Source organism: Balaenoptera physalus (genome assembly GCF_965194825.1).
Source record: "Balaenoptera physalus genome assembly, chromosome: X".
Lineage (NCBI taxonomy): Eukaryota > Metazoa > Chordata > Mammalia > Artiodactyla > Balaenopteridae > Balaenoptera > Balaenoptera physalus.
In genome coordinates, this window is record NC_138903.1 from 32319540 (window position 1) to 32332977 (window position 13438).

The window sequence follows — 13438 nt, forward strand, 5'->3', positions numbered from 1 at the left end:
CCATCACATAATTCTGTTACATCTTGAGGATTTTAGTCTTTATAGTATCTTCTAAGTAAATCCTAATGAGTAAATAATCAGACTCCCTTGTGAGCTAAGGTGTTCTGTTCAGTGTGTTAATCTTCTTTCACAACTCTAGGGAATCATTTATTCAGGAAAATAATGTTCTAGAAGGGTAAATGGTATTCTAGTGGCCTTAATTTGTACAATCAAATTTCTTTAAGTGTGGAGAAATGTTATTGAGGCTTATGAAAACAGCAAGAATATTTAAGGAGGAAAGCAATTTTTTTTTCTTAAAATAATGTATAGAAAAACTGTTGATAAAACAATAAAATAGCTAGATAATTTATTTTAGAAAATCTAAGCCTTTTAATAAGAACTTTTTGGGGCTTCCCTGGTGGCGCAGTGGTTGAGAGTCTGCCTGCCAATGCAGGGGACACGGGTTCGAGCCCTGGTCTGGGAAGATCCCACATGCCGCGGAGTAATTAGGCCCGTGAGCCACAGTTACTGAGCCTGCGCGTCTGGAGCCTGTGCTCCGCAACAAGAGAGGCCGCGATAGTGAGAGGCCTGCGCACCGCGATGAAGAGTGGCCCCCGCTTGCCGCAACTAGAGAAAGCCCTCGCACAGAAACGAAGACCCAACACAGCCATAAAATAATAAATAAATAAATTGTGAAAAAAATAAGAACTTTTGCAAATAAGAACACTGACATGTGAAGGGAAACAGAATACACCACCCCCAAGATGTGCCACTTTGGCATGGGGATTATTTTGAGCTGAAAGCAATCAAGACACTGCAGGTTCATGAAGAGGTTTTTAGCTCTCCTTTAACATCCTAAAAGCATTTAAATAGGTGGCCTATACCAGAAAGAGAACTATTACCAGAGATAATTTTTTTTTTTTTTAGAAATACTTACCTGCATGGCATGGCAAATATTTGTATACCGAACATTTACTCCTCTCATCTTCTCGTGAATTGTCTTCCTCTCCTTTGAAGTTCTAAAACCCTACCCCCCTTCTCCTTAGCTCAGGATGTAGGCTTCAATTACCAGACTGCCTGGGGGTCTTATATCTTTGTGGGACTCCTGTGGGACTCCCATAGGTACATAATTAAATTTATTTTTCTCCTGTTAACCTTTCTTATGTCAATTTCATTATTAGACCAGCCAATGAACCTAGAAGGGAAGAAGGGAAAATATTTCCTCCCCAACACATGTTATAAAATCCACAGAAGCATTTTGGGGCAAGGGGAGTTAGTCTGGAAAATAACTCCTTTCAGTTTGACAGTTCTCCTAGCTCAGCTCTAGAAACAACTGCAAAATTCTTCTCTCTCTGACTGGCTCTACCAAATCCTTATACTGGTGGAAATTTTGACTAACCTATGAAGGCCTAATATTTACACATGATTTGAATGGGCAAATGCTATTGAATCTGCTGGCTTTCCCTTCTTTGTCATTCATTTTTCAGATGAAGAACACTCCAAAACCTCTTAGTAGTTCTTATCCAGTCTCTTTGTTGTTACAAAAGCCTTTCTTGGTCACAATGTTTCCTCATCAGAGGGCTGTGACATGGACTTAAAAAGTCTTAAAAGGCACATGAAGGCATCTAGAAGCAACTGGTACCTAAATAACTTAACTACTTTTCTGGAATTAGGACTCAAGAGCATCCCAGAAAAGTGTACTTTAAAACCCTCCTCTTCAGCTTTTCCTTACAAAGGACTGCTTATTGTGGAATGTGGGTTGTCATGGTGACTGAATGAGGTAGGATTTAAAGATTATCAAGGCATTGTTAGTAGCTAAGAGCACTGACTTCTGACTTCAGAGCCAAGTTCCCTGAGTTTGAATCCAGGCTTAGCCATTTACTAGTTGTGTGACACTGATCAAATCACTTAATTTCCTTGTGCCCCAGTTTTCTCATCTGTAAAATGAGGATAACGGTATTACCTCAAAGGGTTATTATAAGAATTAAATGAGTTACTATTTGTAAAACATTTAGAATAGTGTTTGGCATATAGTTAGTGCTGTATAAATACATATTAAATATTGATAAAAACTAAAAATTGGAAAAAACATACAAATGTACAAAATAAATTGGAAAAAATATACAAAACTAAAAATTGGAAAAAATATACAAAGTTATATTCCTTCTCTGAATATAACTTGAAATGGGGCAGAGCTTGATTTCATGGTCCTGGAGAGCATTATGAGAGCAATAAAGAATCCTAAAATTCAGTGTGCCTAATGTCTGTTGTTTTTTTATTGGATATCATAGAACATTAAATGATGATGGCAAGGTGGGGATTGAGGAAATGATTTGGTCTTATTAAAAATTTATATCTTAGATTAGATAATAATATTTTTACAGAGAACATAAATTTCACTCCTACATTTACAAGTTATCACAAAGCATAAATTAATGGAGTCCAAATTAATGAGGTTTAGCTGAAATACTTTAAGCTAGCAAGATCTGACACATTAAATTGAAATTATACATAAAATTAAAGCACGCAGAACTCCTTTGGGAAATGATTCATTCTTTTTTGTGTGTTGCCAAGGTTCTATTTAGCACATCAAAGAAGACTTTGCCAATTATTATTAGCTGTGTGACTTTGGGAGAATTACTCAGATTATCTAAAGTCCTTTCTTCATCAGTAAAATGGAGTTGACAACAACTCCAGAGCTTGTCCCTCAATCCCCACCACATCCTACATCTCTCAGAGGGCAATTAGGAGCATAAAACAGTTTTGTATACAGTAGAAATATATGCATTAAATTGAGTGTGTATCTTAGTTTGGATCTTCCTAAGAGCAGAGCATGCAGCAATTTGAGGGAATAGGATATTTATTTGGCAGGTTATCCATGGAAGGATAAAGGAAAGAGCAGGGAATGTAATGTCAGACTGGAAAACCAATAAGGAGCTGGTTTTCCCCAGGAACAAATATGCTGTCTCCCTGTGTACCTTATGAGGAATTATATAGAATTCCCTATGGAATTGGCTTCCCGCATAGGAGAGGAGGCTGGAGCATTTCACTACAGACTCCCATCCTACACTGGTTGATGTGTTTCCTTGAGAGCACTAAAACCCTGATTGGACTTATCATCAGTCAGGAGGAAGCCTTGAGGCAGAAAAGCAGAGAGACAATGGTGCCCTTAAATTGGCATCCTGGGAGTTTGTAAAGTGTAGTCCACTATAGCTTTAGATGAGGTGAGAGGTGAGCAGAGGAGATGTGGTCCAGACAGTAACAGTATCTGCCACAGTGTGTATTACTATGCCCTTGTGAGTAGAATTAAATTTGAGGTATGGCATAGGGGGTAATAATTCACTCTGGTCCATCAGTGCCTTTTTGTTTGCTGGGTTGTATTGCAACAAAGTACTTACCCACTCTATTCTTCAGAGCAAGGCCAGGTGCCCCTCATCAGTTCTATGATCCTTTAATTCCTCTAACTTCTCAAGACAGATTCTTCCACCCTCACATGCAGGACGCCGAATTTAACAAGTCCACGTCCGCTAGCATCTGCCTTGCCCTGGCCACCATTATTAAAACTGGGATTCGGCATTATGTATTTACCTAACTTTCCTCTGTTTTCATGATATTTATCATATTCTACTGTAGAAAGATATTTGAATTTCTACTTTTTCTTTCCCAACCTCGATCCATATTAGACTGTGAACTATTAGAAAGCAGTATCAATTAATTTTAAATGCAAACAACTAAATTTTCTACAATCTTCAGAATATTTTAAAAATCTGTGTGGTGGTTAATTTTAGCTGTCAACTTAACTGAGCCACAAGGTGCCCAGATAGTAGATTAAACATTATTTCTGTGTGTGTCTGTGAGGGGGTTTCTGGATGGGATTAACATTTAAATCAGTAGGCTGAGCAAAGCAGATTGCCCTCCCCAATGTGGGTGGGACTCATCCAATCATTTTAAGGCCTGAATAGAATAAAAGGCTAAGTAAGGAAGAATTCTCTCCCTCTGCCTGGCTGTTTTTGAGCTGTAATATCAATCTTCTCTTGCCTTGGGACTCAGTCTTGAACTCAGCTTGGAATTTGCACTATCAGCTCTCCTGGGTCTGGACTTCTCTGCTTCCATAATCAAGTTAGCCAATTGCTTTAAAAAAAATAAAATAAAATAATGCACTCACACACATTCTATAGGTACTGTTCCTCTGGAGAACCCTGACACATGCAGTCTACTTTAATTTCCAATAAGATTGAATAAGTTCCTCACTGACCTATAGTCTTCTATGGTCCTAGTTTTATTTTGTGAAAAATACCTATGGGACTCTAAGTAATTCTGCTTTATACCAAAAGAAAAAATATATATATATCCCCTAAATACTCTTTGATTTTATGTTCTTTTTTACCCACAAAATAGCCCATTCAAAATAAATGGAGTGTTAGAGCTGCTCTTATATATTGGCTAAAATTCCCAGCCAACAACTTCATTTCTTTAAATAAACAAATACCTCTGGGACCTTTAGCAGGAAGATGGAGAATATTTTTCTTCTTTTAATATTTTCATAGCACAATATTCTGTTAAAAAGGCATGATAAATATTCAAACAAATATTCTGAAGTTATAAAACTCATGATGTAAGTGTAGAAAGAATTAAAATTTGGAAAATTACTAAATAAAATACAGTCATTAGTTGAAATTATTAGTGGACATCTACATAAAAGCAGGGATGCTATTTCGTGTTTCATAAAAAACAAGAGATATCTGGCTGGTGACTAAATAAATTGAAGGTGAATTATAGATGACCAGTGTCTTCTTTGTCTAATTTCGATACTCATGTTGTATATTTCAAAGTATTACAGAGAAGTGAAACACTTTGGGATCAAAATTGTAAATACTTACCTGGAAATCAAATATTAATTTTTTAAAAATAACAAATATCATATTTTAAAAGTATCTTCAAGACGTATGGTAATGATTAAGATCACAGTGTTAGCTGCATCCAGTCAATAATTTTTCCTTTGAAAGATTACCAAATATTTCATCATTAAAATATATTTAAAGGTAGCATCTATCTTTTTGTATGCTATATTACCCTCCAACAGTTATGCAAAGTTTATAAACACTATGAAGTTTAGATTTATTACTCTTATCATACCATAAACTCTGATAATTTTAAGCATATAAACATGAGTGAAAAGATGGATTATAAAACCATTCAAATACTATTATCCTGGATGGTGTGGCAAGTGGAGTAATATTCCCCCAAAGATGCCTATGACTTAATCCCCCAAACCTGTGAATATGTTCCTTTATGTGGCATATTTTTCAGATATGATTAAGTAGAGGATTCTGAGATGGGAAGATTATCCTGAATTATCTGACTGGACCCAATGTGATCACAAGTTTCCTTATAAGAGAGAAGCAGAAGAATCAGAGTTAGGGAAGGAGATGTGATGATGGAAGTAGAGACTGAGATGATGCTGCCCAGGCCAAGGAATGCAGGCAGCCTCTTGAAACTGGGGGAGGCAAGGGATGGATTCTCCAGAAGGAATGCAGCCCTGCTGACACCTTAATCTTAGTGCTATGAGACCTGTTCTGATTTCTGACCTCCTGAATTGTAAGATAATAAATTTCTGTTGTTTTAAGTAACAAAATTTGTGATAATTTGTTACAGCAGCAATAGCAAACTACTATAGATAGAGGAATTAAACCTTCCATATTACAGTAGCAGTTTTTTATATTTCAAAAGATATCTTGCTTAGCTTGATTCAGACCCTGTACAGATATGAAATATATAATTGTTAGAATTCTAATTAGCAATCACATGGTTATAAAAAACACTCACTCAAACTACTTAAAATAAATAGGGAATTTATTTTACTCTCTAGTAGGAGGAGAATCTTACAAGGCCCAATATTTGGAAGTGTAGCTGAATTTTACAGAAACTAAAAAATCATCAGGCATATAGTCTTACACTTACTCTTTCACTCTCTGGCTCTTTTTCTTGCTCACACTCCCTTATCATCTTCCCTCTCTCTCATCCACAGTGTGCCATACCTTTGTTTTTATTCTGCAAGCCTACCCCAGCCTCCTTTCTGAACACTGACTTGCCCTGAAAATACTTAGGATTTGCTACCCCATTACTTTGGTTTGTATAGAGCTTTAAACTTCTATACTGCCAAATCTACTCTTGATTCATTATGGCAGGTCTGATATCTGCAGACACAGCCTAAAATGTTATTCCAAATTCCCCAGAGAGGTATTCCGGTTGTCAAGTGTCCACTCTTGATCCAATCAGCTGTAGCCACAGAGATAGAATCATTTACCCCAAATATGGCTAAGACAGAATCTTTTATAAGAAGGGATGACAGTTGAGCCAATGGTATAAGCTTGACCTACAGATATTTTTTTTTTAATTAATTAATTTATTTATTTATGGCTGTGTTGGGTCTTCGTTTCTGTGCGAGGGCTTTCTCTAGTTGCGGCGAGCGGGGGCCACTCTTCATCGCGGTGCGCGGGCCTCTCACTCTCACGGCCTCTCTTGTTGCGGAGCACAGGCTCCAGACGCGCAGGCTCAGTAATTGTGGCTCACGGGCCTAGTTGCTCCGTGGCATGTGGGATCTTCCCAGACCAGGGCTCGAACCCTTGTCCCCTGCACTGGCAGGCAGATTCTCAACCACTGCGCCACCAGGGAAGCCCTACAGATATTTTATAAGCGTATTTACATGGTGAGTATATTTTTATAGGTACAATGTGTATTGTGTTACTCAGCTACAGCTAATTCATTGAACCTTAATTATGTGAATTGATGCTAAGCTATTATGAATAGCACCAAGCACTGGCCTGCCAAGAATAGGACAGTAGTACATACCATAAATCTTTTAGTATAGAAGCTAGGCATCAAAACAATGGTGCAACTTTAATTGCTTATCATGTTACAAGTTATTCTAGTTAGATGATCCTCTCACAATGTCTTCTTCACTGGTAACTTAACATAAAACTATTTTCCAGGACAAAGTTAAAAGAATTATTTGGTAGCCTACAGTAAGCAAACCTTTGCTTCTGCCTGTAAAGTAGGGACATCCCCTGCAGATACAGAGTAATAATAAAATGACTCAATAATTCCATGATGGAAAGAATCTTTGATAATAGTTAACACCCAGAACGTATTACATCAATGCCTATCATGGGTCACAACCAAGCAATGGAATCATTTATAAAATCTCTTTTAACATTCTCAACCATTCTTTAAGATAGCTATTTTTTAGTTCGCATTTTATAGAGGGTAAAACAAAGGCTCAGGAATAAAACAACTTACTCAAAGCAAAATGAGTAAGAGGTATAACCCAGTTCTGAACAAGATCTGCCTGATTCAAAGCTAATATTCTATCCCCTATATTAAACTACTCAATGTTTGTCACTGTACTGATGAGAACATAATAGATTCTCCTTGTTGGTTATAAATAATAACTTATACACAGCTTAAAATGTACAGATTGTCATTCAGTGCTACTATAAACGTATTACAAAATGGACTTAAAGAAAAAGTAAAATCAAGATCAACATTTTTACAAGATTTACTATGGTATATTTACGCTACTCTCAAGTCACTTACTTAAATTACAGACTTAACTACACCATCTCTCTTTGCTTTCAGCCTAGTTCCATCCTTGTCCCAGCAGTGGCAATGAAATGGCTACGAGATAAAAGCACAGTATGTATCTGGAAAATTGGCAGTTCTGTTTAGGAGCTTAACTATGCAGCGGATGTTATAACAAAGGTAAGTAAGGCTGTTCTCACACTTGTAATCAGGCGCACTCGGGGAGAAATTCAGGTTTTGTGGCGCTTGAAACTTGTATGATTTGCACAGCTTCTTTAAGAGAAGAGAATATAAAATTGAAACTAAAAAATTAGGTATTAAAAGGACTATGAAAATGGGAAAAGAAATCACAACGAATTATAAATTTTGAAAGGTGATAAATACTGTAAGCACCACAAAGTCCAGAAAAATAATATAACTTGATCAACTACTTGAGATACCTGTGAAATGCTTTTATATTTGTTATTTCTTGTCTATGTACTTTTTGATTCCCATGGCAATGGTTTTGTGGTATCATTTTCTAAACATATTCCACTTGTGCTGGTTAATTTTATATGTCAACTTGAATGGACTAAGAGATGCCTAGATAGCTGTGTCTGTGAGGGTGTTTCTAGAAGAGATTAGCATTTGAATTGGTAGCCTGAATGAAAGAGATTGCTTTCACCTTTCTATGTGGGCATCATCCAATCCACTGAGGGCCTGAATAGAACTAAAATTTGGAGGAAGGGTGACTTTGCTCTCTGCTTGAGCTGGAACGCCCATCTTTCCTGCCCTCAGAAATTGGTGCTCCTTGTTCTCTGGCATTCCTGGAACTGAGGCATGCACCACTGGCTCCTCTGGTTCTCAGGTCTTCGGGTTTGGCCTGGAACTACACCGCCAGCCTTCCTGAGTCTCCATTTTGCAGATGGCAGATTGTGGGACTTCTCAGCCTTCATAACTGCATGAGCCAATCCCTCATAATAAATTTCTTTCTGTATATCTATCTACCTATCTATCTATCTATCTGTCTATCTATGTATATCCTATTTGTTCTGTTTCTCTAGAGGATCCTGTCTAATACACCAGTCATTCCACTAGCATGACTAACTTGTCAAATATGTCTTAGTCAGGTATATTTCATGAGTATTGAATGCAGTTGTGCTCATCTCTTTGGAGCCCCACTGCACTGTGGTGATCGCTTCCTAAGCTTCCATGTAAAGTTGTTTTTTTTTTTTTAAATTTATTTATTTATTTATTTATTTTTTGGCTGCGTTGGGTCTTCGTTTCTGTGCCAGGGCTTGCTCCAGTTGCGGCGAGCGGGAGCCACTCTTCATCGCGGTGCGCGGGCCTCTCACTGTCGCGGCCTCTCACGTTGCGGAGCATGGGCTCCAGACGCGCAGGCTCAGTAGCTGTGGCCCACGGGCTTAGTTGCTCCGCGGCATGTGGGATCCTCCCAGACCAGGGCTCGAACCCGTGTCCCCTGCATTGGCAGGCAGACTCTCAACAACTGCGCCACCAGGGAAGCCCCATGTAAAGTTTTAAAGTTTCAAAATTGTTGAAGAATCTTCCAACCCTACTGATTCCAATAGGCTATATTTAATTTCTCACATATTAGGAAAGCATTTTTGAAGAGTGCTTTGAATTTGAAGGAGTATCTAAAAAAAGGATGATGTATGAATAAAATAGTTTATAATAAACCCCTATATCTGAGATTCTTAAGTAAATGCTTTACATCAGAAAAGTTTATCAAATCACATTTTCATTTAACTGTAAATAACTGGTCACAACATATAAAAATTCTTTTTTTTTTTTCAGATTGTTTTATTTTATAGGTTATTACAAGATATTGAATATAGTTCCTTGGGCTACACAGTAAATCCTTGATGCTTATCTATTTTATGCACAGTAGTTTGTATCTGTTAATCCCATACTCCTAATTTTTCCTCCCCCCTTCCTCGTTGATAACCATAAGTTTGTTTTCTATGTCTGTGAGTCTGTTTCTGTTTTGTATAGAGATTCATTTGTATTATTTATTAGATTCCACGCATAACTACTTTCATATAATATTTGTCTTTCTCTGACTTCCTTCACTTAGTATAATATAATCTAAATCTAGCCATATTGCTGCAAATGATAATATTTCATATTTTTATGGCTGAATAATATTCCATTGTGTATATATATATTCTCCGTAAACCAATCACCTGTTGATCGGCACTAGGGTTATTTTCATGTCTTGGCTATTGTAAACAATGCTGCTATGAACATTGGGGGTGCATGTATCTTTTCAAATTAGAGGTTTTGTTTTTTCTGGGTACATACCCAGGAGTGGGATTGCTGGATCATATGGTATCTCTATTTTTAGTTTTTTAAGGAACCTCCATACTGTTTTACATAGTGGCTGCACCAATTTACATTGCTACCAACAGTGTAGAAATGTAACAGAAGGTTTCCTTTTCTCCACACCGTCTCCAGCATTTATTATTTGTAAAGTTTCTGATGATGGCCATTCTGACCAGTGTGAGGTGATACTTCATTGCAGTTTTGATTTGCATTTCTCTAACAATTAGTGATGTTGAGCATCTTTTCATGAGCCTGTTGGCCATCTGTATGCCTTATTTAGAGAAATGTCTATTTAGGTCTTCTGCCCATTTTTTGATTGGGTTGTTTGTTTTTTTGATATTGAGTTGTATGAGCTGATTATATATTTTGGAAATTAATGCCTAGTTGGTTGTATCGTTTGCAGATATTTTCTCCCGGTACGTAGGTTGTCTTTTTGTTTTGTTGATGGTTTCCTTTGCTGTGCAAAAGCTTGTAAGTTTAATTAGGTCCCATTTGTTTATTTTTTGCTTTTATTTCCATTGCCTTGGGAGACTGACCTAACAAAACATTGCTATGATTTATGTCAGAAAATGTTTGGCCTATGTTCTCTTCTAGGAGTTTTATGGCATATTGTCTTATATTTAAGTTTTTAAACCATTTTGAGTTTATTTTTGTATATGGTATGAGGGAGTGTTCTAACTTCATTTGTTTCTATGAGGCTGTCCAGCTTTCCCAACACCACTTGCTGAAGAGACTGCCTTTTCTCCATTGTATATTCTTGCCTCCATTGTGGTAGATTGATTGACTGTAGGCGTATGGGTTTATTTCTGGGCTCTCTATTCTGTTCCATTGATCTGTATGTCTGCTTTTGTGCCAATGTCATGCTGTTTTTTTTGTTTGTTTTTTTAATTTTATTTTAACATCTTTATTGGAGTATAATTGCTTTACACTGGTGTGTTAGTTCCTGCTTTATAACAAAGTGAATCAACTATACATATACATATATCCCCATGTCTCCTCCCTCTTGAATCTCCCTCCCCCCATCCCACCCCTCTAGGTGGACACAAAGCACTGAGCTGATCTCCCTGTGCTATGTGGCTGCTTCCCACTAGCTACCTATTTTACATTTGGTAGTGTATATACGTCCATGCCACTCTCTCACTTCGTCCCAGCTTACCTTTCCCCCTCCCCGTGTCCTCAAGTGCATTCTCTACGTCTGTGTCTTTATTCCTGTTCTGCCCATAGGTTCTTCAGAACCTTCTTTTTTTTTTTTTTTAGATTCCATATATATGTGTTAGCATACGGTATTTGTTTTTCTCTTTCTGACTTACTTCACTCTGTACATCATGCTGTTTTGATTACTGTAGCTTTGTAGCATCGTCTGAAGTCTGAGAGGGTTATGTTTCCACCTTTGTTCTTTTTCCTCAAGATTGCTTTGGCAATTCTGTGTCTTTTGTGGTTCCATATAAATTTTAGTATTTTTTGTTTTAGTTCTGTGAAGAATGTCATGGGTGTTTTGATAGGGATTGTATTAAATTTGTAGATTGCTTTAGGTAGTATGGTCATTTTAACAATATTAATTCTTCTGATCCAAGGACATGGGATATCTTTTCATTTCTTTGAATCATCTTCAGTTTCCTTTATCAATGTTTTATAGTTTTCAGTGTATAGGTCTTTATCTCCTTGGTTAAGTTTATTCCTAGGTATTTTAATTTTTTTTGACATGATTTTAAACGGGATTTGTTTTTACTTTCTCTTTTTGATATTTCATTGTTAGTTTAAGAAATGAAACAGTTTTTTGTATATTAATCTTGTATACTGCTATGTTGCTGAATTCATTTATTAGTTCTAATAGTTTTTCTGTGGAATTTTTTTGGTCTTCTATATAGAGTATCATGTCATCTGCAAATAGTGACAATTTTACCTTTTACCTTCCATTTTGGATAGCTTTTATTTCTTTTTCTTGTCTGATTGATGTTGCTAAACTTCCAATACTATGTTGAATAGAAGTGATGAGAGTGGGCATCCTTATCTTGTTCCAGAGTTTAGCAGGAAGGCTTATAGCTTTTCACCATTGAGTATTATGTTGGCTGTGGATTTGTCATAAATGGCTTTATTATGTTGAGATATGTTCCCTCTATACTCACTTTGATGAGAGTTTTTATCATGAATGGAGGTTGACTTTTATCAAATGCTTTTTCTGCATCTATTGAGATGATCATGTGGTTTTTTTCTTTTCTTTTATTAATGTGGTGTATCACATTGATTAATTTGCGTATGTTGAACCATGCTTGCAACCCTGGGATGAGTCCAACTTGATCATGGTGTATGATTCTTTTTACATATTGTTGGATTTCGTTTGCTAATATTTTGTGGAGGATTTTCACATCTACATTCATCAAAGATATCGGCTTGTAATTTTCTGTTTTAGTAGTGTCTTTGTCTGGTTTTGGTACCAGGGTGATGTTGGCTTCGTAGAATGACTTTGGGCATGTTCCCTACTCTTCAGTCTTTTGGAAGAGTTTGAGAAGGATAGGTATAAGTTCTTCTTTGTATGTTTGGTAGAATTGCCCAGTGAAGCCATCCAGTCTTGGACTTTTGTTTGCAGGGAGTTTTTTTTTTTGTTTTTTGTTTTTTTTTTCAATTACAGATTCTGTTTCACTTCTAGTGACCTGTCTGTCTGTTCAAATTATCTGTTTCATCTTAACTCAATTTTGACAGGCTGTTTTTAGAAACTTGTTCATTTTCTGTGGGTTGTCCATTTTGTTGGCATATAACTGTTCATAGTATTCTCTTATGATTTTTTGTATTTCTGTGGTATCAGTTATTATTTCTCCTCTTTCTTATTTTGTTTATTTGGGTCCTCTCTCTTTTCTTCTTGGTGAGCCTGGCTAGAAGTTTGTAGATTTTGTTTATCTTTCCAAAAAACCAGCACTTGGTTTTATTGATTTTTAGTATTGTTTTCTTGATCTCTATTTTATTTATATCCTCTCTGATATGTATTATTTCCTTCCTTCTGCTGATTTGGGTTTTATTTGTTCTTCTTTTTCTAATTCTTTTAGGTGGTAGGTTAGGTTGTTTAGTTTAGATTTTTCTTGTTTTTTTGAGGAAGGCCTGTTTTGCTATGACCTTCCCTCTTAGAACTGCTTTTGCTGCATCCCATAGATTTTGTAAGGTTGTGTTTTCATTGTTGTTTGTCTCAAGATATTTTCTCATTTCCTCTTTGATTTCATTGTTGATCCATTGGTTTTTTAGTAGCATGTTGTTAGTCTCCATGTGTTCATTATTTTTTCTGTTTTTCTTTGTGGTTGACTTCTAGTTTCATACCATTGTGGTCAGAAAAGATGCTTGAAATAAGTCACAAATTTTTTTTTGATTGGCCGTGCAGGACACACACACATACACATATACACACACATGCATGCATGCACACACACACAAAGAGTTTTATCTACTCAATATAATTGCAAAACATATATTGGCAGTTCAACATTCAGATATAAAGACTTTAAGTAGAATGTCCAGGATTGAGTCATCAGCCACTAGAACCTTCTTCCTAAAGCAACCTGAATTTATA

The 13438-nt window shown here is 36.5% G+C and overlaps 1 protein-coding gene and 1 long non-coding RNA gene across 2 annotated transcripts in view; both read left to right on the forward strand.

The window, feature by feature from the left end:
• LOC309652666 overlaps window positions 1-13438 on the forward strand; it is an 857026-nt gene that overhangs the window by 721303 nt on the left and 122285 nt on the right. The window lies entirely within an intron of this gene.
• LOC309652562 (melanoma-associated antigen B16-like) overlaps window positions 6372-13438 on the forward strand; it is a 44684-nt gene continuing 37617 nt past the window's right edge. The window contains 1 exon segment of the mRNA XM_082446629.1: window positions 6372-7740. The gene's annotated coding sequence lies outside the window, so the exon portion shown is untranslated.